Source organism: Canis aureus, chromosome 20 (assembly GCF_053574225.1).
Source record: "Canis aureus isolate CA01 chromosome 20, VMU_Caureus_v.1.0, whole genome shotgun sequence".
Taxonomy (NCBI): Eukaryota; Metazoa; Chordata; class Mammalia; order Carnivora; family Canidae; genus Canis; species Canis aureus.
The window spans coordinates 41,289,889-41,313,703 of record NC_135630.1 but is presented as its reverse complement, the minus strand read 5'-3'; the positions used below and the strand labels follow the sequence as shown (position 1 = coordinate 41,313,703).

The following is a 23,815-nucleotide window of genomic DNA, read 5'->3' as shown; positions in this document are numbered from 1 at the left end:
GAAAGCTTAGAATAGATCTTGGCCCTAAGCACTAGTAAACATGAACCATTATTATTAGTATTGAAATACAGAGTCTAAACAGTTGTCTGACTATTTTGAAAAGCAACTTTAAGTCCTTGTTGATTTTATGATACAGATACATTTTGACTTTCTAAAATAAATAGACAATTTAAAACTTTGTTATGAAGGTAGTAAATGGTAAAAGATTCCTTAAGAGGTAGTCTTATATTTTTTATTTTAATTTTTTTTAAAGATTTTATTTATTTGTTTGAGAGAGAGCAAGCACAGAGGGGAGAATAAGAGGGAGAAGCAGATTCCATGCTGAGCAGAGAGCCGATGTGCAGCTTGATCCCAGGACCCTGAGATCATGACCTGAGCTGGACAGACACTTAAACAACTGAGCCATCCATAAATATACCATAATATATTTAAAAGAGATAGCCTTGTATACACAACAAAGATTGTAAACTCAGTTGCTTAGTGGGACCAGTGGGTAAATCATGGATGTAGACTAGGTGGTGAATGTGGTGAGACCGAGACTTCATAGCTCACATAAAAGAGAAAACTGCTTTTCAACTCCACCTGAGTCTTGTCATGCAGAAATGTGAGTGCATATTTTTTCAAGAGAATCTGAAAATCTCATGCAAAATCTTGTTTCTAAATCTTGATTTGAATTCAAATTTTTAAACGTTGTGAGGGACAAACACACAAGAGGATTTGCAGGTCATAGTTGGCTTATATTGTTTGCCATCTCAGACTGAGAATCTTTAGGGTAGACCACCCTGTCTTTCTGCCAGCCTGTATATCTCCAGCGAAGCTCTTGCAGTGCTGTCTAGATAATAACAGCTTAATACTTGTTTTTTGATGAATCAATTTGATTTTCTTCCTGAGTCTTTCTGATGCTAATCGATACTTTGAATCATTAATAATAATACCTCCATTTGTTAGCCATTTATTTTAAATTTAGGGTGCTCTTAGGGACTCCATATATACTCCTCTGATTGTTACACTATTTCATCAGGTTGTTTTCTCATTTTATAGATAAAACTGGAAGGTTAAGTTACTTTTCTGAAATATAAGCCTTGTAGCCAGGATGTGTAATACCACATGGTTTACGTCTGCCTTTTTGAGTGAATTTAGAGTTCTAAAGAAGTAATGAGAAGTTCATATCTCTCCAGGGCATGACATTACCCTGGCACCAGGGTTAGCTGGTGCTAACAGGGGGTGCTGACCACATCTTGTTCATCTAGAAAAACTTTTCCTAAGACCATTCTATTGGATGACCTTGTCAAGCTTACCGCTTAGAATGCAGAAAATATAGGATGAAAGAAGTCTTCCACTTACAAATGGGTAGCTTTCCAAATGTTCATTTGTAAATCAGTTGTTTGGAACTCAGAATTCATTTCCCTGCAGAAACAGTTACAAATGGCAGTTATGTTTCCCCTGAGGCTTGTCCACAAAAGACTATTTAGCCTTAATGTATCTGAAATAGTGTATGTTTGCCATGAAAATGTGTAGAAAATAGAGCTCTTGTAATTCTAGTAATTAAATAAAAGAAAAAAAAAGTAAAATTGAATGAGAACTTTAAAATGTATTCTGAATGCTGATGCAAAGGAAAGGAAAATTTACCCAGAGGAGGATATAGAATTCGGAAAATAATTTTGTTGGGATTTTAAGGGGGTTTCTGGACACTGTCAAAGCACTTGTAAAATTAATGGAACCATGTCCTTAAAATATCTGATTTTATTTCATGACTTCTGTATTCCCCATTATTAATCTTCCCATGATTAAATGCTGTTTCTAGTGTCCATTTTAGATAAAGACGAAAGATAGGAAAGAGAGTAGAAAAGATGATAAATGGAGAAGGATTTTTTAGTGATGCAGAAGTTGAGAGACACAGCAAAGAAAGAAACGTAAAGGTCATGCCCGTGTTTCCATAACAATGAGAGAGGTAGCCATAGCTCTAAACTATGGGCAGTGGAGAGAGAAACATAATTCTTGATTCCTCATGAACCTTTCTCTGAGAAATCTCTGGGGCTGTTGCTATCTTAGTCCATCATCTCGGGTATCTTTTTGATAATTCATGGCAAATGTAGGCTTGGTACACAATTGAGCTCGAGAATGCAAACACTTTTAAAATGCACAAAATATTTAGAATTCTGAATATATGTTTGAAAGAGGAGGGCTTGGACCTCAAATAAAAATCAATTTAGTATTTTAATGGTTAGGTTTTATGTTCCATTTTATTTAACTTTAAGCCAGGAGAATGAAAGGCAGAAATTTTCTGTATCTTTAAGATGGTCAAATGGTTGAATGGGAAGTTGAGGAAGAATGCACCATCTCCTGACACTTCCACAGTGTATTTGGAAACAGTCACCTGAACAGCAATGTAATGACATTGTAAAATGCACTTTCTGGTAAACACAGCTTTATTTAGAAGTAGAAAAAAGAGGAATAGTCAAGATCATAGGCCAAGAACAAACCAGGGTGAGGAAACTGTAAACAAGACTAAACAAATGGGCACCATGAACTGACAAGGGTAGACATGCATGAGATATTTCCCTTCGTGGGTCTCGCAAGAATCAGATGGGCTTCTTCCCCTGACCTTCCCTGTCAATACGTCCTCCTGGGTTAATTGGCCAAGCAGACTGAATTCTCCTTGACCACAGAACTCACTCTGCATTCACAGAAACATCAAAAGCATTGTTGTGTTGCTCCAGCACCTGAGGAATGTTGTTAGGGCAGCTTTGTTAAGTGGGAATTTTCAACCCAGATGTAAGTAGTTCTTCTTTTTGTTGTTGATTTTAATCATTTGGAGTTGACTTTCTGGTTCCCACTAGGATTCGCTGTTGCAGTTATCAGTGATAGTAAAAAGAACCAAGAGTATGTTGCTTCTAAGAGTTTCCATCCATAACCACCTGAAGGAGTGTGTTCTTTTTGGCAAGTGAAATTAAAATCCATTTTCTATTCATTTCTCATTTAAAAAGTTACAATTTTAAGTCACCTTTCAGCCTTTTAAGGTATTTAAAACATATATTCATTTGCATTTTGGGTAATTAAAATCAAGTGAATTAAAAATTGACAAGATTAGGGCTCCATTACTTTAAAAATAGAAGGAATTTATATGCTCCTTTTGCATTTTGGTAATTAAATTCAAGTGAATTAAAAATTGGCAAGATTAGGATTCTACTTTAATAATAGGAGGAATTTATATCACATATGAGAAATTTTGTCTTAACCATAGTTTGGGTTGAGATACCCAATTATCCTGGTCTAAAGATTTCTCGGTTGGTCAAATGGTAGGATTTCTAGACTATAAGAGTTCTCTCTTGAGTATGTTCTTATTGGTTTCACAGCGATCATTACTGTGGGATTGTAAACTACTTAATCATCTTTCTCTAGAGAGGCTTAGGTTACTAAAAGAGAAGTCAGTTTCAGATTTCATCTCTTATTATAGGTATACCAGGATAAGTAGTCTGTGCAGGATGGATATAGGGAAGAGCAAATGGCCTGAGGCATAATAATCCACACCCCCACCCCACCTCCACCCCAGCCTATGCTGTCTTTGGTTGATTCTTCTCCAGCATTTCATTTGCTGTAAATAAACAGTGTAGACTTATCAGGCAATTAAAACAATCTTAACTGTACAAGTTTATGTATATCTATTGTATGGAATTTCCACATAAAGCTGCTGAGACCTGAGAAATTACCAGAAACTTCATGATTTACTTGAGAAATGCTGGCTATATTCATATATGTTTTATCTTTTTCTTTCTCTAATTAAATTCTGAGGTCCTTTAAATAAGGGACATGTGTTCTATTTCTTATATTTTTCTTTTTCCACATCTATAAGAGCCAGGATATCGCACTGCCACACACCTAAAATTGGAGTTTAAAACATTTCATTCAATTTTCACTTCATATATACTGCCTTATTTGCTAATTGCTTTATACATGCAAGTTTTACCATACTGGTTAGATTTTTAAGTACCTCATTGGTTGGGGTCTTGTTTTATAGTAATGGATGACAGTTTGCATCTCTTATTACTGTTTAGCACATTAGAGACACAGAATAGCTTCCCAACAAATAGTTGTCAGTCAAATATGGAAGCAAATAAGAGAAAAGAGAAAGCCAAACACTTTTAGATTAACCTCTTTGGCCTCTAAAATCCGTATCATTATTTCACAACTGACTATGTCACATATGTCTTTTTAAACACATAGCATATCATTAAGGCTGAATAAATAATGCTTCCTCAATACTATTATTAAGTGAAGGGCAATAAAAATGTGATGTTGGCAATATAAGTATTCTATTGTTACCTCCTTAGTTCTTATAAATTCAAAATGGAAACTAGTTTGAATTTGAATGATTTGGATTATTTTCCTGCCTAAGTCAAAAGACATTTGTTTGCTTTAGGCAGTGTAAAAGGTGTTAAAGGATTAGAGCAGAGAAAATTCCAGCATTGCTGTGCTATGAGATAGATTCCAGGATAATCAGGTGGAGCTGGGAACATGATTGAAAAACCTATCTCTGCAAAGTTTCTACCAAATTTCACACCTACAACCTCTCTACTTTAAAAAATGTTAAGAACTAATAGAAATAAACAGAGATGATAAAGTATTCTCTGGAAGATAAACAGTATAATTGTTTTAAATTTGAATGTGATATCAATGGATATAAAAGAATAGTTTCTTAATTAAAAAAGAGTTCCCTTTTTATAGGTTATAACTGTCATTTTATTCTTATCCTTTTAGGGATAAGAAGTAGAGATGAATTTCTTAACTATTTTGGTATCTTATGGGTCCCCTATTATCTGTTTAAATGGTTCTGCATACAATTTATGCATTGCCAAACCGTGAGAAAAAATGGAGTAAAGATCGACAGGTACATTTCAAGACCAGGAAGACTAAGGAATTAGAGGTTCCCGCGGGTAAGAAAAGCACTACAAGTCAAATGATTAGTGGAAATCAGAACTATTGGGAATAGGAATCATGTTAGACAAAAATCACAAAGAGTATCTAGTACTATAGATCAGGATTGGTATGTTGTGAAACTTGCACAGCATCAACAAGCAGTATCATCAAAAGAAGCAAAGCCAGACACCTGTTAACGGCAATAAAGTACAAGAAGGTTCCCCTTTCTCCACATAAGGGAAAGGGGGGGAACAGAATGAGTAAAATTAGAGAGGGAAACAAACCATGAGAGACTCCTAACTCTGGGAAACAAAAAAGGGTGGTCAAAGGGGAGGTGGGCGGGGGGATGGGGTAACTGGGTGAGGGGCACTGAGCAGGGCACTTGATGGGATGAGCACTGGGTGTTATACTATATGTTAGCAGATTGAATTTAAATTAAAAAATGTTAAAAAAAAAAAAAGGCAGTAAAGTCAGATTTCATTCAGTCATAACTATTGTAACAGAGGAGAGACCTTAGTCTGACTAGAGGTCAACTCCACTGAAATAAAAGGTAGGATTGTTTAAATGCTGGGTATTCAGAGGAAAGGTACTGAGTGGTGTAAAGAGGAGATTTGGTTCATATGACTAGGCCATCTGGGTTTGCTAATTGGCACTTACAAAAAAGCACACTTCTTATATCATTATGATAGAACAATATGATGGAAGTTGGAGCAAGGTGCCCGCTAGTTAGGCCACTACCCTCCTGTAGGGACAGGATGTATGTATATGTAAGTAAATACATGTATAAGTAAATACACACATACATGCATACATACACACATACATCCATAACTACATACATAGATAGCAACAGCTATTTCCTTCAATGTTTGTAATTCAAAAAGCTGGATCTCAGGTGCCTGGGAAGAAGATTTACATCTTAAAAGGATAGGGGAAAGTTTTGTAATTGCAAGCTCTCTGTAGTAACTGCTCCAATAGGGGGTTCAGGGGCCTGTTGGCCTATCCCCATGTTTTGGCTGAAGTAAGTAAATTTCCTGGCAGCATTGAGCTTTCTCAGGCAGGCGTTTTTTTTTTTTTTTTTTTTTTAGGGGAACTGAGGTCATTCTAGGGACAGGGCCTTCAGTTGTTAGAAGCCAATGCTAAAGTTTGGTTAAGTGTCTTAGAGTAGAGGTTTGGACAGTCATTTGAGCAGTCCTTATAGGCTAAAGTCAAAGCCTAATGGAGAAAAACTGCTCAGGGGAACCTGAGTTGGGACAAGAAGAGAATCTTTTTTCGGTATCTTGGTGAAACCTGCTTCAGGGGCAGATTTCCCTGTTATACTCCCAAAGAGGCTAGGAATGAATACTCTCCTCCAGGACTTTGGAGGGATGAATAATATAACTGGTGTGAGTGAGACTGAGCAACTTGTCATCTTAGTACTCCTCCCACAGATTTAAACTGCTTCCCTAACCAACATTCATCTTGTGTTGTTTCAGAAGAGTCCTAGCCAGGAACAGAAAAAATGGCTGTCAGACTTTTATCTCCCCCAACTTCTAGTTATTTCCCAGAAGGGTGATGGTGATCTCTCCAGGGAGCAGAACATTTGGTATATTGTATTAGCACTGTGATGTGTTCCAGCATTATGGAAGGACGTAAAGCAAAATGTCAAAACTAGCTCACAAATAAGTTGCTGTAAAATCATATATGGGGCAGGTTTACCTCAGTAATACCGTACTTTTAATACTTCTCTGCCTTGGCTCGTGCCCTTCTGTTACCACAGCAACCACATTCCCATAATAAGACATTCCAACTCATAGAGTGACTCAGCACTCTCCTTTCCACATGTGGGTTGAAAAAGATGGGAGATCCTGTTGTAGGCAGTCTGGCCCAATTTTGGGTGGTGTGTGTCCCACTAGCTGAGACCTGTGTCAGTCCATGAACAAGTTCTGCCAATTGTACTGTTTCTTTTTCTTTCTTCAGAATAAAAATATTCAGCTAGGAATCTTCTGTGTTAATTCTAGACAGACTTGCCCCAACTGTACAGCTCCAGTTTTCTTTTTATTTGTAGCAGTGGGTAATAAAAGTAACATAAGAAGATGATTTAATGAAGCAAGTGCAGTGTTAGGTGTACGACAGTCACTGTTACTATAATTATTTACTTTTCTATGACTAACAAAATTCTAATTATCAATAATAATGCTTCCCCAGGAAAAAGTGCTTAGTTTGCGACAAGAGTATATTCCTACTTTTTTGGACAAATGCATTAATTTGGAAACTTTGTTTAAACTAATGTTAAACCTTCAAAATACTTATTTGACCCCAGTTATCGTCAAATCTATTCAGCTAAAGTGGCTTGCTTTTCCTATAATGCTAATGTAAGCACTTAATTATTTCCATTAAGGTAAAAAGTTGTCATTTTTAGTTTAGGAACCTAATGAAATGATTGCAAAGATTCACAGATGTAGGTGAAAGTGAATTCATCAGAGGCTCTCAGAAATGTCATTAAAATGTATAGGATTTCTTATAGCAGAGAAAAATTACAAACAGCCCCAGATGTGGAATATTAGAGAATTTGTTAGGTAAAATATGATAAATCTGTGCAATAGGCATAATTTAGTCTTACAATTGATGGTAACTCTATAACTTTTTTGAAATGGAAAGGTGTCATGATACATTAAGTGAAAAGCAGTTTTCAAATTAATAATAAATACTGAAATTTAGTTGTTAAAATATACATATAATACATAGAAAAAATAATGATACATAGCTATAAAAATAGACACCCATGCACATTCAGAAGAGTTTTCACACATATATTCATTGGCCTACACAAAATTCTGATAGTATGATTTGTGATTTTGTATGTGCTTCACTATTTTATAATTATTTTTCTACTAAATGCTTATGACATGACAACCAAAATAAAAAGAACAAGGAACATAAAATCACAATTTGTTTCTCTTGCCCGTTATGTTAACAAAAGCTTGGACAGCCCCTCTTCTGTTTCTGTGTCAGATCAATCCTGTATCTAATCATGACTAGAAGTGTGGGAACGAGATTTTGTTGGTACACGCTCACCACTGTAACCCTCAGGGTATCCTGTAAATAAAGGGCTCTATAGGACACTTGAGAGATTCTTAAGGAGGAACCTCAAATTCCAATGTTCAGAGGGATACTTATTATGGCTTCTGTCTTGGGACTAGAATGTATCCTGAGAAAGGAGGAAGTTCACCATAAGGTGCAGGAAAGACTGGTGCCATGTAAGTACCATGCTTGGCTCTAGGACTGAACTTTGGCTTTAATGGAAAAGTAGCTTTTAGCTGAGTAGCTTTCCCTTCCACTTGCAAGGCGTTGCCTACCATCCAACGGGAAGCTGTAATATGGAAATTCTCTTCAAGAGTTTCAAGTTCTGTTTGGGGCTGTGCTCCAGAAGAGCTATAGACCCTGAGAGATGGGTCAGCTGCACTCTGACTCTTGAAGATGAGTAGAAACCATTGTCACTCAGAGGACATGAAAGACTTGCCATGTGTGTAGGAACTTCTCTTTTCTCTTGTTTAGCTTTTGTTTTAGCTGTTTTGGCCCAAAAATATGTGGTCAGCTTAAAGAGTCTTAATTCCATGGAAGGAGAAAGGAGTCTGTAAAGCATTCATGCCAGCATCCCCAAGGACACAGATGGGTCCAGAGTCCCCAGTAGTGTGGTTGGTGTTTGTACACAAGGCTCTCTGGGACATGGATTCTTGATCTTTGACAGTGGTTGGTTTGTCCAGAAGAAATCAGGCTTAAATAAATATAGCACAAATCAGCCACAAGCGTGCCTGTTTTTATGTTTTCCCTATTACATTGTCAGCTTTTTAAGGTACATTTTATCGCCACATGCCCCAGTCTTGGTCCAGAGGTATTTTATAAATAGTTAATGAATGAATGAATGAGGGCAGTGTGTGATCTGGGATATTTAATGATATTTTAACTTTATAAATCAGGCCTCATATTGCTAGTACATAGCAACACTATTTACACCCACCTGTTACTGTCATTTGTATTTGAAAGCAACAAGCTTTATTTTCTTGTAAAGATAACCTTCGGTCTTGGGATTTTCATTTATTCAGCCTGATTTGGTCTCTTTCTTTCTTGCTTCCCTCCCCTCTCCTTTTCCTCGTCTTTCCTCCCACCCTCTCTTTTCCCCCCTCAAATCATGTGTATCAGAATCATATGATGTGATTGTTGATAATGCAGAATCTAGGGCCCCATCATAATCTGTGGATTTGGGATCTGAGCATCTGCATGTTTTAATGCCACTTCATCTGATTCTCATGGACGTTCAAGAGTGAGAGGCAGGCACCACTAGTTAATCTGTCTAGTGATATTCAGATCACAGTTTCCTTTGCTGACAGTATGAAAATGCAAGGTATCACTTAGTAACTTTTCCTGTTGACAACTTTTCCTCCTCTGAACATTGTAAAATGAAATAGAGGAGTGGAGAAGTAAGGTGAGAGAGGTGGGTGGATCAATAGAAACTCTTTCTTGTAAGGGTGACTTGACTATACATTGCAGTTGGAGTTCATTGACTTTGTTCAAAGAAGTTTTCCTGTTCCTCAGAGTGCTGCATGCTTGTTGCAGTGTATGGCTTTGCAAACCATCAGAGTCATTTAGAAGGGTTAGGGGTCTTTCTAAGTATGTGAAGGCTTAAGAACTTTGAATCTCTTGAATATAAGTAGTTTTCAGTGAATTGTTTGTTCTCTTGAGATAAGACAGTAACACTAACCACTGGAACCTACTATTCCTGCTTAGTGTTTTGAAGCCAGGATATTCTCAGATTCTTGATGTGCTTTACTCATCAAGGCTTTCATTTCCAATATGTGTTTAATAAACTTCTATTAATTTATCAGTCTTAAGTACAAAACACTAAAGAATGGATAACTATAATCACAGATACTATAAGGCTAAATTATTTTTTAATTAACTGAGTATTTTAAAAGAATACTCTGTGATATTGCTATCTTCAAGTACAAAGCAAGCATGAAAGAGTGAATATCAAATACAAATAGTTGCCAGAACTACCTTCTGATCCATTTCCTCTCTGCTAGAAATATGAATGACTCTCAGACTTTTTAGCTGGCTTATACATGGGACAGCAATGAGGCTGTTCAACCCTAAGACCTAAAAAAACAAAAACAAAAATAGATGGTGGCTCTTTTTGAAAACAGTGAAATTAATGTCTTCCTTGTCAAATACAGTATAAAAATAGCTGTTTTCAGCTTTATGTTTATATGAGTAGTAAGTCACCTAGCTCTGGTCCCTGGGAATTCAAGTAGGCAGTAAAGAGAGTAGCCAGGAGAGGAGTTCTCTGTGGGGCTGGTGATGAGTATTGTTTTCCTTTTTTAACCAAAGTGTAGCAAACATACAGAATGGGTAGGTAAGTACCTACCCCAATGAACTGCTCACAAATATGCATATTTGTCTTATCAACACGCAGGAAAAGAAATAGAACCTGACCAGTACCCTAGAAAGAACCTCTCTACTCTCTTTTAGGGATTACTTCTCAAAAGGTTAACTACTATTCTGATTGCTAACATCATAGCTTAATTTCCTTATTTGGTTCTTTTTATAAGCAGGATCCTATAGAATCACTAAATAAGATTGATAAATAATTGTTGTGTGGAGTTGTGGTCCATTTATACTCAATGTTTTATAGTAGGACATTTTATGAACTATGATAATATACAATTGTTTCTATTGGTGATGGGCTACTGAATAGCATCTAGGTTTGGTCAACTAAAAATATTACTATTACTCAACTAATGAGGCCAGTGTTCCCCTGATACCCAAACCAAAGACAGCACGAAAAAGAAAGCTACGGATCAATATCTCTCATGAACTTAGACTTAAAAATCGTTAGCAAAATATTAGCAAGTTGAATAAAAATGTGTAAGAAGAATGATAGAGTATGAACAAGTAGGATTTATTTCAGGTATGAATGGTTGGTTTGAAAATCAATAAATGTAATCTACAATATTAACAGGCTAGAGAAAGAAAAATCATATGATTGTATGAATTGACCCAGAAAAATAATTTGACAAGACATAATGCCCATTTACTGCAAGACAATGATGTCAATGTATAGAGAGCATTATAAAAAACTTACAACTAACATCCTACTAAGTGATGAAAGATTCAGTGGTCTTACCATAAGATTGGTAGTATGGAATGAATATTCATTCTCACCATGCTTATTCAATGAACTATTGAAAAATCTAGCCACTGCTACAAGGCAAAAACTAAAACAAAAAAAGAAAAGGAAGGAAGGTAGGTAGGAGAGATAAAGCACACAGATTGGAAATATTAAAACAAACAAACAAAACTGTCCCTATTTGCAATTAACATGATTGCTTGCGTAGAAAATCTGAAGGACTCTACAAAAAAACAAAAACAAAACCCTTATGGAACTAAAAGTTAATTCAAAAAAATCACAGGATGCAAGATCCTGGCATTTTAAAAAGTTGGTTTCTACAACTAAGAGTGAATATGTGGAAATTTAAATTAAAAGCATGATACCATTTACATTGTTCAAAAGGTTATACAGGTGCTCATTAAATATATGTAGAATCTGTGTGCTGAAAATTACAAAATATCGATAAAAGAGAAAATAAAACCTAAATAAATGAAGATATATAATACCATGTTCACAGATTGAAACACTCAAAATAATAAAGATGTCAATTCTCTTCAAATTGATCTACAGATTTAATGCAATTTCTATTAAAATCCCAGTTTTGTTGTTGTTATTATGTTTGCTGTTATTGTTTTACACACAGACAAGCTTATTTTAAATTTTATATGGAAAAGGGTAGCCCTGGAATAGCTAAAACGATCTTGAAAAATAAAAACAAAATATAAGGAGTTACATTTTCTGATGTTAGCTTATTCTATAGTTCACAAAACTCAAGATAGTGTGATACTGGTGGAAGGATACATAGATCCATGAAGAAGAAAAGAAAAGCTAGAAATGATACCACTCTAATATACCAAACTGATTTTTGACAAAAGTGCAGAGACTTCAATGGAGGAAGGACAGCCTTTTCAGCAAATAGTGCTGTGACCATGAGACATTTATAGGCAAAAAGAAATGAACCTCTTCCTCAACCTGTCACTTTTTATAAAAAACTCAAAATGGGTCATGAACTTAAATATAAAATATGTAACTATAAAACTTTTAAAAGAAAAAAAAAGAACATCTTTAGGATTTAGGGCAAAGAGTTCTTAGATTGGGTACCAAAAATTAGACTCTATCACAGGAATAAGTGATAAATTGGACCTTATCAAAATTAAAACAACCAGACAAAAACCTTTTCCTCTAAGACCTTGGTTTAGAGGATAAATAGACAAGTTACAGACTTAGGAGAAAAACAACAGAAAAACCTTGCAAGCCACATTTCCAACAAAAGACTGGTATTTAGTATATATATAACACCCCCCAAATGTCAAAGGTACAAAACAAACAATTCAGATGGGCAAAGGACATGAAGAACCACTTCTCCCAAGAGTATATACAGACAGTACATAGACACATGAGAACATATTCATCATCATTAACCATTAACTAAATGCAGATTAAAACTGCTATGAAATATCACTGTACATCTATCAGAATAGCAAAAATAAAAATAGAGCTAGCACTAAGTGCTGGTAAGGATGTGGAGAAACTGTATCAAAACTGTTAAAACTGTTAAAACTGTTAAAAGATGCAGCCATCCCAGGGGTGCTTGGGTGGCTCAATTGGTGGAGTAGTTGATTCTTGATTTTTCCTGAGGTCATGATCTCAGGCCTGTGGGATTGAGCCCTGTTTGGGACTCTGCAACCCAATGGGGAGTTTGCTTGGGGATTTTCTCTCTCCCTTTTCCTCTGCCTCACACTCAAGCACACGCATGCTCTCTCTCTCCAATAAATAAATCTTAAAAAAAAAAAAAAAAAAAGATACAGCTGCTCTAGAAAATATTTGTCAGTTTCTTAAAAAAAATAACAGGTAACTATTATGTGACTCACAATTTTACTCTTGGACATTTATCCTAGAGAAATCACAACTTACGTTCACACACAAAACCTGTACATAAATATTCATAACAGCTTTACTCATAATAATCCCAGACTGGAAATGTCTAAACAACCGTGGTATATCCATACCGCGGAATACTACTCAGCAGTCAAATGGAATACACATGTTACAACTTGGATTAATCTCCAGAGAATTATAAAGCCAATCCCCAAGAGTCACATACTGTTTGGTTTTATTTGTATAACATTTTGTAAATGACAACATTTTGAAATAGAGAAGAGATGAGCGCTTGCTAGGAGTTAGCAGGAAAGAGTAAATGGGTGTGGTGATAAATGGGTAACCTGAGGGACCTTTGTGGCGATGGATCTATTTTGTATTCTTTTTTTAAAAAAGATTTATTTATTAAAAAGAGCGTGGGAATGAGGGTGGCGGGGGGAGGGCCAGAGGGAGACGGAGAGATAGCCTTAAGCTGACTCTCCTGAGCATAGAGCCCGATTCAGGGCTCCATCTCACTTGAGCATCAGGACCTGAGCAGCTGAAACTGAGAGTCCAGGCTTAACTGAATGAGCCCCCCAGGTACCCCACTGTTTTGTAGTCTGAACTCTGTGTGACTGCAAGATCCTACAGATGCAATGGAATTGCAAAGAACAAAGTACACTTACAACATGCATAAACACATTCAAGTACCAGTAAAACTGAAGATATCCACCAAGATTTGCGGATTATAATAGGGTCAACATACTAATTATAATACTATTCCATAACTTTGCAAGATATTACAATTGCAGGAACATGGGTACAGGGGCCATGGGATCTCTCTGTATCATTTCTTACAATTGTGTGGGAATCTACCATTATTTCAAAGTAAAAATTTTTTTAAAAATAGTGTCAGCATCAATGTTGTAGTTTATATGTCTTAGTAGACATGTTTTTTTTTTTTTTTTTCTGTTGGTTGTGTATCTAAGACTGTAATTGCTAAGTTACCAGGTAGACATATCTTCAACTTTAGTGGATACTGCCCAACAGTTTTGCGGAGTGCCTATGCCAAATTACATTCAAAATCTAGTGAATGTTGGAATGAGACACACATGAGAGAGGAACAGTCTTAGGAAAATGACTGCTTTAGAGCTGGCTTTCTCATGTTTCTTACCCTTTTTCTTCCTCTCCATTCTCTATTAACTAGTTTTAATTTTATCAAGAAAATAGTTAATTTCCTGTTACCTATCTACCTTCAAAGACCGTTTGTTGTCTTCTTTTAACCCCTGTACTCCTTTGTGACATAATAAATAATAAATTCAAGTATAGACCAATACCTTCTGCCTGGGGCCCCCAAACCATAGCCTGCAGACCAAGTTTGGCCAGCTTCCGTTTTTGTAAATACAGGTTTGTAGAAACATAGCCACACACATTTATTTACCTATTGTCAATGGCTGATTTTACACTGCAGTTTAGAGCTAAGAGTGGTGATGAAACCCTAGGGCTTTAAAGGCTAAAATATCTACTGTTGGGACCTTTACAGGAAAAGTTTGCTTACTCCTTTCTTAAAGCATTGCAAAACTCTATCATGTAATATATAAATAGAATTTCATAGTAAACACAGAGGTTTTCTTTTTTTTTTTTAATACCCTTATGATTTAAATGTGATGCCCTTTGATCCAGTAAAACAAAATGGTAGAGGAGTTGTAACATGCCTTATCAAATAAACTGATTAACAAATTGCTAACATACCTAACTTTTTAGAACAACATTCAAGGTTTATCTGAGGCAGTATTTCTTTGCTAAATACTAAGGCAGTGGCAGTATGCAGCAGGTATATGCTCTAGGAAGATGCTTATGAAAAATACATGAAACCAAATGGTAAATCTTGAGTAATTATTGAAATCCATTGTAGCTACTATGCATAATTGATAAATAAGTGCTGATAACTAGAACAACATTGGTTTAATGTATATGCAGCATAATCTTTGGAATCTATTATTGAAAATTACAAATGTTTCTCTCTCTTGCTAGGATCTAACCACAAATCTGTGACTTAATTCAGTTTGTGTAGTTTTTTTCTTGTTTCTTTGAAGGAAGATCCTTAAAAAGAATGGGTCTTTCCAAATAGGTCTTTCACTGTAATCTGTGGGTTTATTTGAATCTGTTTTTACCTGCTTGGAAAAATACAGTAGAATATAGATTCTTAAGATTTATAAGCTCTGTGAATTCCATTTTAGTAGAAATGAAAATTTATGAAGCCAAAGATATCAGTTATCTATTGCTTAGTAACTACCTCAAAACGTAGTACTTAAAACAACAGTCACATATTATTTTGCAAGAATAAGGGTCAGTTGGGTACTTCTGATCTGGACCAGGGTTGGCCAACCTTGGCTGGGTGGATTTGCTTCTGTAGTTATATCTAAACCGATTGGTGGGTGTGGACTAGAGATAAAAGTATGCCAAAAAAAAAGTGTAAAACAGCCTAAGGTGACAGTAATCAATTATTTCTTTTTTTGTAAGACTCTCAACTGTTATAATTTCCTTTCTTGTTCAAGAGTTTCAAATAGATTTCCTCTTTATTTTGTCAGAAATTGCCTATTGTTCAAAGCATTTTCTTAACTTTATATAATTACTAGTAAGTGTCTTTGACTTTGGTTTGAAGATCTGGGCAAACAAACCTCCTGCTCAGTAACCTGAATCCTGGATCTCATAATGTCAGTCACTGGATTCACTCCCTGTGTAAAGCAAAACCCCACAACACAACACTGTGTGTCTGTGGCCACACAAGTCAGTCTGGCAACTCTGCAAGTGAAAAGTTAAACAAATTATTGTGCTTATGAATCAATTTAACAAACAATATATTATACTAGAGGGTGATTTTTTGACATTTTTTTTTCAAATAGTTATTTAGCAATCACAACCCAAGAGTTGGGTGAATAATTTAAGTGATGTGGTATGAAATTGATCGAATATTTTGTTGTCACCAGAGCTTGTTTAAATGCAAAAGTCTTTAACTAGAAGATAGGGAGTCCCTTGATAGGACAGGAATAGACTTACTTGTTTTTTCTCAACCATTCTTCAGAGTGGTTGGATGTGGTGAGAGAGTAGAAGATAAGGTAGAGGTAAGTTTGTGTGGAAAAGGAGAGACCTCGTTGCACATCTGCAATATGAGCAGATGATTTTTTTTCACTACTATTGGACATAATTGAAAAGATTCAATAGCCCCATAATTTAGCTACCACTTTGAAGCAAGTGCCTTGAATCCTTCATAAATAACAGTAATCAGGCTTTCTTCCCCCCTGCCCCAAAAGAACAAGATACTAACAGTAACCATATTAAACCCTAAAGTGGTCCTCAGACAATAGGCAGCCTCTGACAGAGTTGAAGAGAACAGTCTATACTTGAAGAATTCACAGCCTGTCATTAGCCACAAGGATCTTGCAGTAAGCAAGACCTTTGAAAAGAAAAAGAAAGAAACGTTGACTAAGAATATTTCAGGCAGCTGTTACCTCTTTATGGTAGGAAAAAAAAGGATACTCATACTTGGGGGCAACTTAGATTTGATTACAAGCCATTATGGCTACACATGGAATCTGATTCTTCTTCTAGAGCTTACAAACTTGTGCAGGGAAAGAAAAATTCTTCCTCTACCCTTCAAAGTCTTCCAGCTGGACTTAGTATTAACTTTATATGAGACAGGTGAACAGGAGAAAAAACCCAAAGTTTTACTACATGTACACGGGAGACCCAATAATGAAACTGAGACCTAAAGAAACTCAAGGAAAGCAGATTTTGTACCTTTTAGACAAAGAGAAAATAAATCAATGAAGAATTGACAGGACCAATAAAACTTAACTTTGAGAGCTTCAATTAGTAAGAAATTCTAAACAAAATTTGATCTGGGTAGTAAATTAGTAAAATAACAATAGCTTTCTCTGCCCTGAATTTCTCATCTTTGGTGATGAGGATGTATCTTTACCTCCTGGTACAGGGAGAGTACCTTTCACACGAGAGATATATTTCCTGCGTTCAGGGGGACAGAGCTGAGATTGAGTGTCCTTCATGCACGGGCTGTCTCTTAAATACTTTTATTTGAAATAATCAATATGCTAAAGTGGCACATTTGGGAGTGGCTTACCCTTGGCCCCCTGAAAAAATATGAGTATTTGCTTGTGTGCAATGTATTTCTATGTTGCAAAATTGTCTGGAGCCAAGTAGCAGCACTTTCATTTTTTCACAGTCCCCATCAGCCCTCTTGCCTGGGGTCACCCTTAGGCATTTGCTTTAGTTGCCTAATCCCTGGGGACTTTGAGTCTGAGTGGTTTGTATCAATCTGTTAGGCTGGATATTCTCTTCGGTTCCTTCTGACCAAGGCCAATACTATGAGAGTCATAGTGTTATAGAAGTTCAAAGAATGACTTCCACGCTGAATACCATAGATTCCAATAATGCCACGGAGAATTTATCAGCTTGCTCAGTGTCCCACTCCAGTTCAAAGCCCGCATCTAACTCGAGGTGTACCCAACTACTCTGACTCTCCTGGGGTTGCTCAACCCGCTGTGCACTTTCAGTTAGATTTACATCACTTTGCCTTTAGAATCATGGAACCAAAATGAATCTGAAGGCAGGGGGAACTTAGATCTGGAGAGCTTGAGGACTCTCCTGATATGACCAAGTTCTGAATGGAGGAGCCATCTAGTTGTGTAACTAGTTTTATTGCTTGTTAATCAGTTCCAATTGGCTATTTTTAAGTTCTGTAATAGGAGGATGTAAAAATCCATGCTTGCTTTATTTTTTTAAAGATTATTATACATGTGAGTTGGAGGAGGGACAGGGAGAGAGAGAATCCTCAAGCAGACTCCCTGCAGTACCTGCAGCCTGATGTGGGGGTTGATCCCAGGATTCTGGGATCATGACCAAAGCCAAAATCAAAAGTTCACAGTTTAGCCAACTGAGCCACACAGGTGCTCCCATGTTTTTTTTCTTTTTTTTTTTAACCTGCCGCTACAGGTTTTTTGTTTCGTTTTGTTTTGTTTAGCCTACAGCTAGTAACACAGGAGTAAGTATGTGGTCATAGGTCTGCCAGTAGCCTGATCATGTAGGAGTTTGTTAAAAATATAGACTCTTTGGTTCCACCCGAGATCTCCTGAATTGGAAGCTGCATTTTAACAAGGGCCCTGGGTTATTCATATGGTATTTGTTAGAGCTTCAAAGGTACATAAATACAATCAGAGAACACTCAAATAAATATGTAACATAATATAGGAAGACCACAAAACAACACAGATAATTTGAGTTATCTTTTGAACCTATACATTTTTGCCAGTAAATAATATGATTTTAAATACGCTCTGCATTTTTGTCTAAGTTCATTCCAGTGCTCAAAAATGTGAGAAGGAAGTCACTTTTCCCCACGCCCTCAGTTTTATGGAGATATGATTGACAAAACATTGTATTTAGGTTATGCATGTAATTTTTAAAGGTATGCACTATTATGAAATAATTAGCATAATCAAGTTAATTATCCACCACCTCTTCTTGTGTGTGTTAAGAAGACTTAAGAACTACTCTCTTAGAAAACTGAAAGTACATGATACAGTATTATTAACTATAATCTCCAAACTGTACATTAGATATCTAGAAATGATTCATCTTATAATGGAAAGTTTGTATCCTTTGACCAACATCTTTCCATTCTCACTCCCCACCCCTTCACCCCTTAACCCTTAGCCACTGTCATTTTACTCTACAGTTCTATGAGTTTGACCTTTTTAGATTCCACATATAAAGGAGGGCATACAGGGATCCCTGGGTGGCGCAGCGGTTTAGCGCCTGCCTTTGGCCCAGGGCGCGATCCTGGAGACCCGGGATCGAATCCCATGTCGGGCTCCCGGTGCATGGAGCCTGCTTCTCCCTCTGCCTGTGTCTCTGCCTCTCTCTCTCTCTCTGTGTGACTATCATAAATAAATAAAAATTAAAAAAAAAATAAATGAGGGCATACAATATTTGTCTTTCTGTCTGGTTTATTTCACTTAGTGTAATATGCTGCAGGTTCATCCATGTTGTCACAAACGCAAGATTTCCTTCTCTTTTATGGCTGAATAATATGCTGGGTTTTTTTATTATCTGTTCATCAGCAAATACTTCGGTTGTTTCCGTATTTTGGCTATTGTAAATAATGCTACAGTAAACATAGGAATGCAGAAATCTCTGAGGTTTTTGAGGTAATCTTTGATTTCCTCTGGATATATACCCAGAAATGGGATTGTTGGATCATATGGTAGTTCTATTTTTAATTTTTTGATGTTACTTTTTGAAACCAGACTTTAGAAGTACTTTGTATTTGGTGGTAATGCTGTGCTCTTATGACTAGTTTCTTGACTTCTGCCTACTACTGTTGTAAAAAATCTCAGAAAAACTTTATTTCATATTTTGCCTTTGCACACAAAGTTCAAATATTGTCCTGTATTGTAAGTAGGTACCAGTACAGTTTTATTAAATATAATCATCATGCCATACATCAGATCTCAAGAACTTACTTATCTTGTAACAGAAAGTTTTTACCCTTTATTTTTATTTTTTTTATTTAATTTTTTTAAAATTTTTATTTATTTATGATAGTCACAGAGAGAGAGAGAGAGAGAGAGGCAGAGACACAGGCAGAGGGAGAAGCAGGCTCCATGCACCGGGAGCCCAACGTGGGATTCAATCCTGGGTCTCCAGGATTGCGCTTTGGGCCAAAGGCAGGCGCCAAACTGCTGTGCTACCCAGGGATCCCAGTTTTTACCCTTTAACCAAAATCTTGCCATTTCTCCCCCACTCCCAGCAACCACCATTTGTTTGTAGTAATTTGCTTAATAACTTTCCATGCAAATGTGTCATAAATTTTGAAGAAGGAAAGTTTTAGACACATAAATAGAAATTTGAGAAAACCCTCATGTTGCCCAATTATTCATGCAGTTTCTTTTGTGGTGAATTCTTTGTCTTATAAATCTGATGACTTCAGCTTTAATCAAAAGCATCCAATTATGGTGAGGAAAATAAACGTCAAATAAAAATTAAATCCGTTTAAGTATAAAGTTCTCAAGAGAAATGATGATCATTATAGCTTCAGAGAATTGATTTTCTGGTTATTAGACTGTTAAGTTTCATTTAATAACAAAAATTTAAAACTTTATAAAATGTGATTTTTAAGTGTTAAAGGCCTACCATTTCTATAATGACTCAATTTAAAAAAAATAGATTCAATTATTTTTATCAGAAATAAAAATTTGTACAAACAATAATTACTATCAAATTCTCTCAAATAGACTTTGACTAATCATCAAAAGCTACTAGTATAAATAAATCAAGAGATGGAAATCTAGAGAATTAATATTACATATCTTTTAAATATCAAAATCCAATAAGAAAAATGGTAATAGCAATGATATGTAACTTCTAGATTAGTAGAAAAATTATTAAGAGCAGGAAATGTTTTACATGCACTAACAGAAGAGATTTATTCTTGATAAATGAATCACAGACATATTGGGGTTCTTTAGTAGGAAGATGCTGTATATGTTATCCCCATGAAGTCTTCATTTGCTCAAGTAATAATTACCGAATTCCGAAAGTTACATACAGTGTTCAAACATAATTTCAACTATTCACATTTTGAAATGGTTGCAAAAGTGGCTTTAAACTTTTATTGTTTTACAAATTTTACCATCAGCTTACCCATTTAGCCATCAGTATGTTATACCTGACCTGTATCTCATTTATTGATTTTGGCTGAGTGACTTCGGCTTATGGTGAAATGACTGGGCAGGGTGTGGAATCACCTGGATTTTAAGCCAGGCTCTACCCTTTACTTGTTATATGAGCTTGGTTAAATTACTCTGTGCCTCAGTTTCCTCATCTCTAAAATGGTGATGGTGGCAATACCTACTATATTTTAGACTGACATGAGGAGTGAGTTTAACACTTGTGTTCCACTTCTAGTTTAACACATAGGGCTACATTAATGTTACTCGTTTTTAGTACTACTACTCATAGTAATAGTAGTGCATTAAAAAAAAGAGATTTGTGATCAAATGATAAATTTAGAATTATGGTGAATTAAGCAGCTTTCTTAATTATAGAATTTTCATAATCATTAATATACTTTTAATATGCATTGTGAATCTCTAAAGGAGAAGGTGCATAATGCATAGTGTTTTATAAATTTATATAGCCATAGGACACTAATTTTGGTCCAAGGATCATATGTGGACACTGTTTTCCAGAATATAGTTTAGAAACACTTGCCTCTTGGCATTCCCTAGACTAAGCCAGACTCTGCAACACCCTTTTAATGAAAAGGTCTTTTTTGAATTTCAATCCTGGCTCTGGCCTATGTCCTTTACGTCTAGAATCATATCCTTATGCTCTTTGTCGAGGCTGATTTAGCAGATGGTAAGGCATGATAGAGATATTATAAATGCTTATTGATCATACTAACTAATTTTACATCATCTAACACATTAACTCTGTCCCAGATTTTTCTTGGTTCTTTGAAGACCTCTGCCAGAAAGAACATTTGGAGCATTTGTTCCCTCAGACACCCTTTGGATTACATGTGAATATTTCCATCCTATTTGAATCTGTTTTCAAAATAAAGCGTGATCAGAAGCTGCTTTAAATGTTTGACCAGAATCCAAATTTCCTTAGAAGGTTTTGTGAAATGTCATTCATGTCCAATTCCCTGATGTATTTATAATGTTCCTGTTGTATATTTCTTTCCTGCATCTTTATTTTTTAGATACCCATCCCGTTCTTTTCTTCAGGAAGGTGTGAAACCAGTATTAAACACAGACACAGGGGCAGCCTGGGTGGCTCAGCGGTTTAGCGCCACCTTCAACCCAGGGCATGATCCTGGAGACCCAGGATTGAGTCTTCCTGCATGGAGCCTGCTTCTCCGTCTGCCTGTGTCTCTGCCTTTCTCTCTGTGTGTCTCTCATGAGTAAAACAAAACAAAACAAAACAAAAATACAGACACAGTCTTCCCAATCATATCCAGATGAGCAGAGAGGGTGACATTTGCTATAGCTGGGATCCTGGCATCCAACCCTTGTGATTCATAATAAAAAATAGCAAGCACACTTAATGTAAAATAATACTTTTCTCAGAATACTGTTAATAGCTAGCATCAACTCCCAGGGAGTGGGGGTAGCAGCCAACCCCTTATTTTGAACCTTTATCCCATTACCACAGTATTCAAGGGCACTACATTTTAACTTCTTGATTCAACCACTGGCCAGTAAGAGAATTGTTTTTTTCCCACCATACCTTGAGTTTGAGAACAAGGTGTCTGAATTTGGGCATACATGAGCTTAGTTAGAAACTCTTGGAGGTAAAAGTACCTTGGACCATATACAACAAGTGATTATTGTTTTATCAGTCATCTCTGTGGTAAAATATGAGGTTTATGGGTATTTAAGAGGGCACTTGGAATTGAGTCTAAATGCAGCTCTAGTACCTATTAGCTGTGTCCTTCACCAAGTTTTGTTAACCCCTCAAATACTTAGTTCTCTCACCTGTAAAATGGGCTAATGTCAGGATTGAAGGAATAGTGGATATAAAACCCTTAACAAAGATCTGAGTCTAGTGGAAGCTCAAGTGTTACTCTATTTATTGGTCCAGGGATTTTTTTAAAAATAAGGTCAGCATGGTTTCTTCACCAGAGATTGATTGTCAGTGTATACCCTTTAAATGATCTCTTTTACAGCAATAGCACTTGAGGATATATGTTTTTCTAAAGGGTTAATTTCTCAAACTCTGAGCACTTTCTGCCCAGAGAATCTCCTGCCCTCTTGGTCCCATTCTACATTTGGTAAGCTCTCCCCCTCCTTGCCCTGCCTCTTCACACAACCCTTATCAAAGGAACTTCCTGTTGGTGGTGGTTTTGTCTTACACTTTCTTGCCTTCATAACTCTGCACAGGCTCTTTCCACTGTCCTACTGGCTTTGCATGGAATGCCAGCTTGAGGGAAGGGAGAAGGAGGGAAAGGATCCTTGAAAGGGAACCCAAAAGAGCTTCAAATCCATAATCAATCCCAGGAGACTAGACCAATATCTAGAAAGCCACCACTGTGAATTAGGCACAGCCAAGTAAAACTTCGTGGAGGAGGCAAGATTTGAAGAATTGATAGGATTCATCTAAATGAAGAAGGAAAAGGGAAGAAGAGAAGGAGGATGTGGGGAAAGAATTCTACTGAATGTTGGTAAGTGTCTTAGATTTGTAACTTTAAGATCTAGGTTTGATTCATTGCTTTGTTTTTCTGTGTAATCTTGGGCAAGATATTTAAATATTCTGAGCCCCGGTTAATCCATGATGTAAAAATAGGCTGGTAATGCAAACTCTGAAAACTTCTGTGAGAATATATTTAATAAAAATTAGTTGAATTTTATAGATGTGACTTCAGGAGATATAATTCGTTATGTAAGTCTTAAATTGTGACATTATCTATGGTACAATGTGTTTTAGTGCTTGAAAATATAGTTGAATCCTGATATGAAACAAGCATCAAATCAGAACCATAATTATCATCAAGATATTTTCAAGTGACTACTGTGCCCTGGCAAGCTTATACCTCTGCATTTTGTCCTTTTTCTTATATCTGATTTGTACCAGGATGCTTTAAGATGTTTCAAGAAATTTGCCTTTCCAAGGAAACCAATTATAACCTGATGGACTCCTGCCTATTTAATTCTTTCCATTTAAAACTATTCTCTTGAGGACCAAAGAAATTTTTAAAATTTTAAAGAGTTTTAAAAATTATTTTAAAATTTGAAATTAGAGAATATAATGAAGGGATAAAACATTGTGAGTACTTTTTTTCTACTTAACATTTTCCTTCATATTTTTTTG

General features: G+C 36.1%; 1 protein-coding gene and 1 long non-coding RNA gene across 4 annotated transcripts in view; one reads left to right on the top strand and one right to left on the bottom strand.

Annotated features, from left to right (window-relative positions):
• The window catches only part of LOC144291734 (uncharacterized), a 33,661-nt gene extending 26,994 nt beyond the window's left edge, over window positions 1–6,667 (bottom strand). For both annotated transcript variants that reach the window (XR_013359195.1, XR_013359196.1), the window contains exons 1-2: window positions 6,616–6,667; window positions 1,299–1,407 (exon numbers count right to left, since the gene is read on the bottom strand). This is a non-coding gene — a long non-coding RNA (uncharacterized LOC144291734). The remainder of the gene's footprint in view (window positions 1–1,298; window positions 1,408–6,615) is intronic.
• The window catches only part of DPP10 (dipeptidyl peptidase like 10), a 1,281,550-nt gene that overhangs the window by 26,560 nt on the left and 1,231,175 nt on the right, over window positions 1–23,815 (top strand). The window lies entirely within an intron of this gene.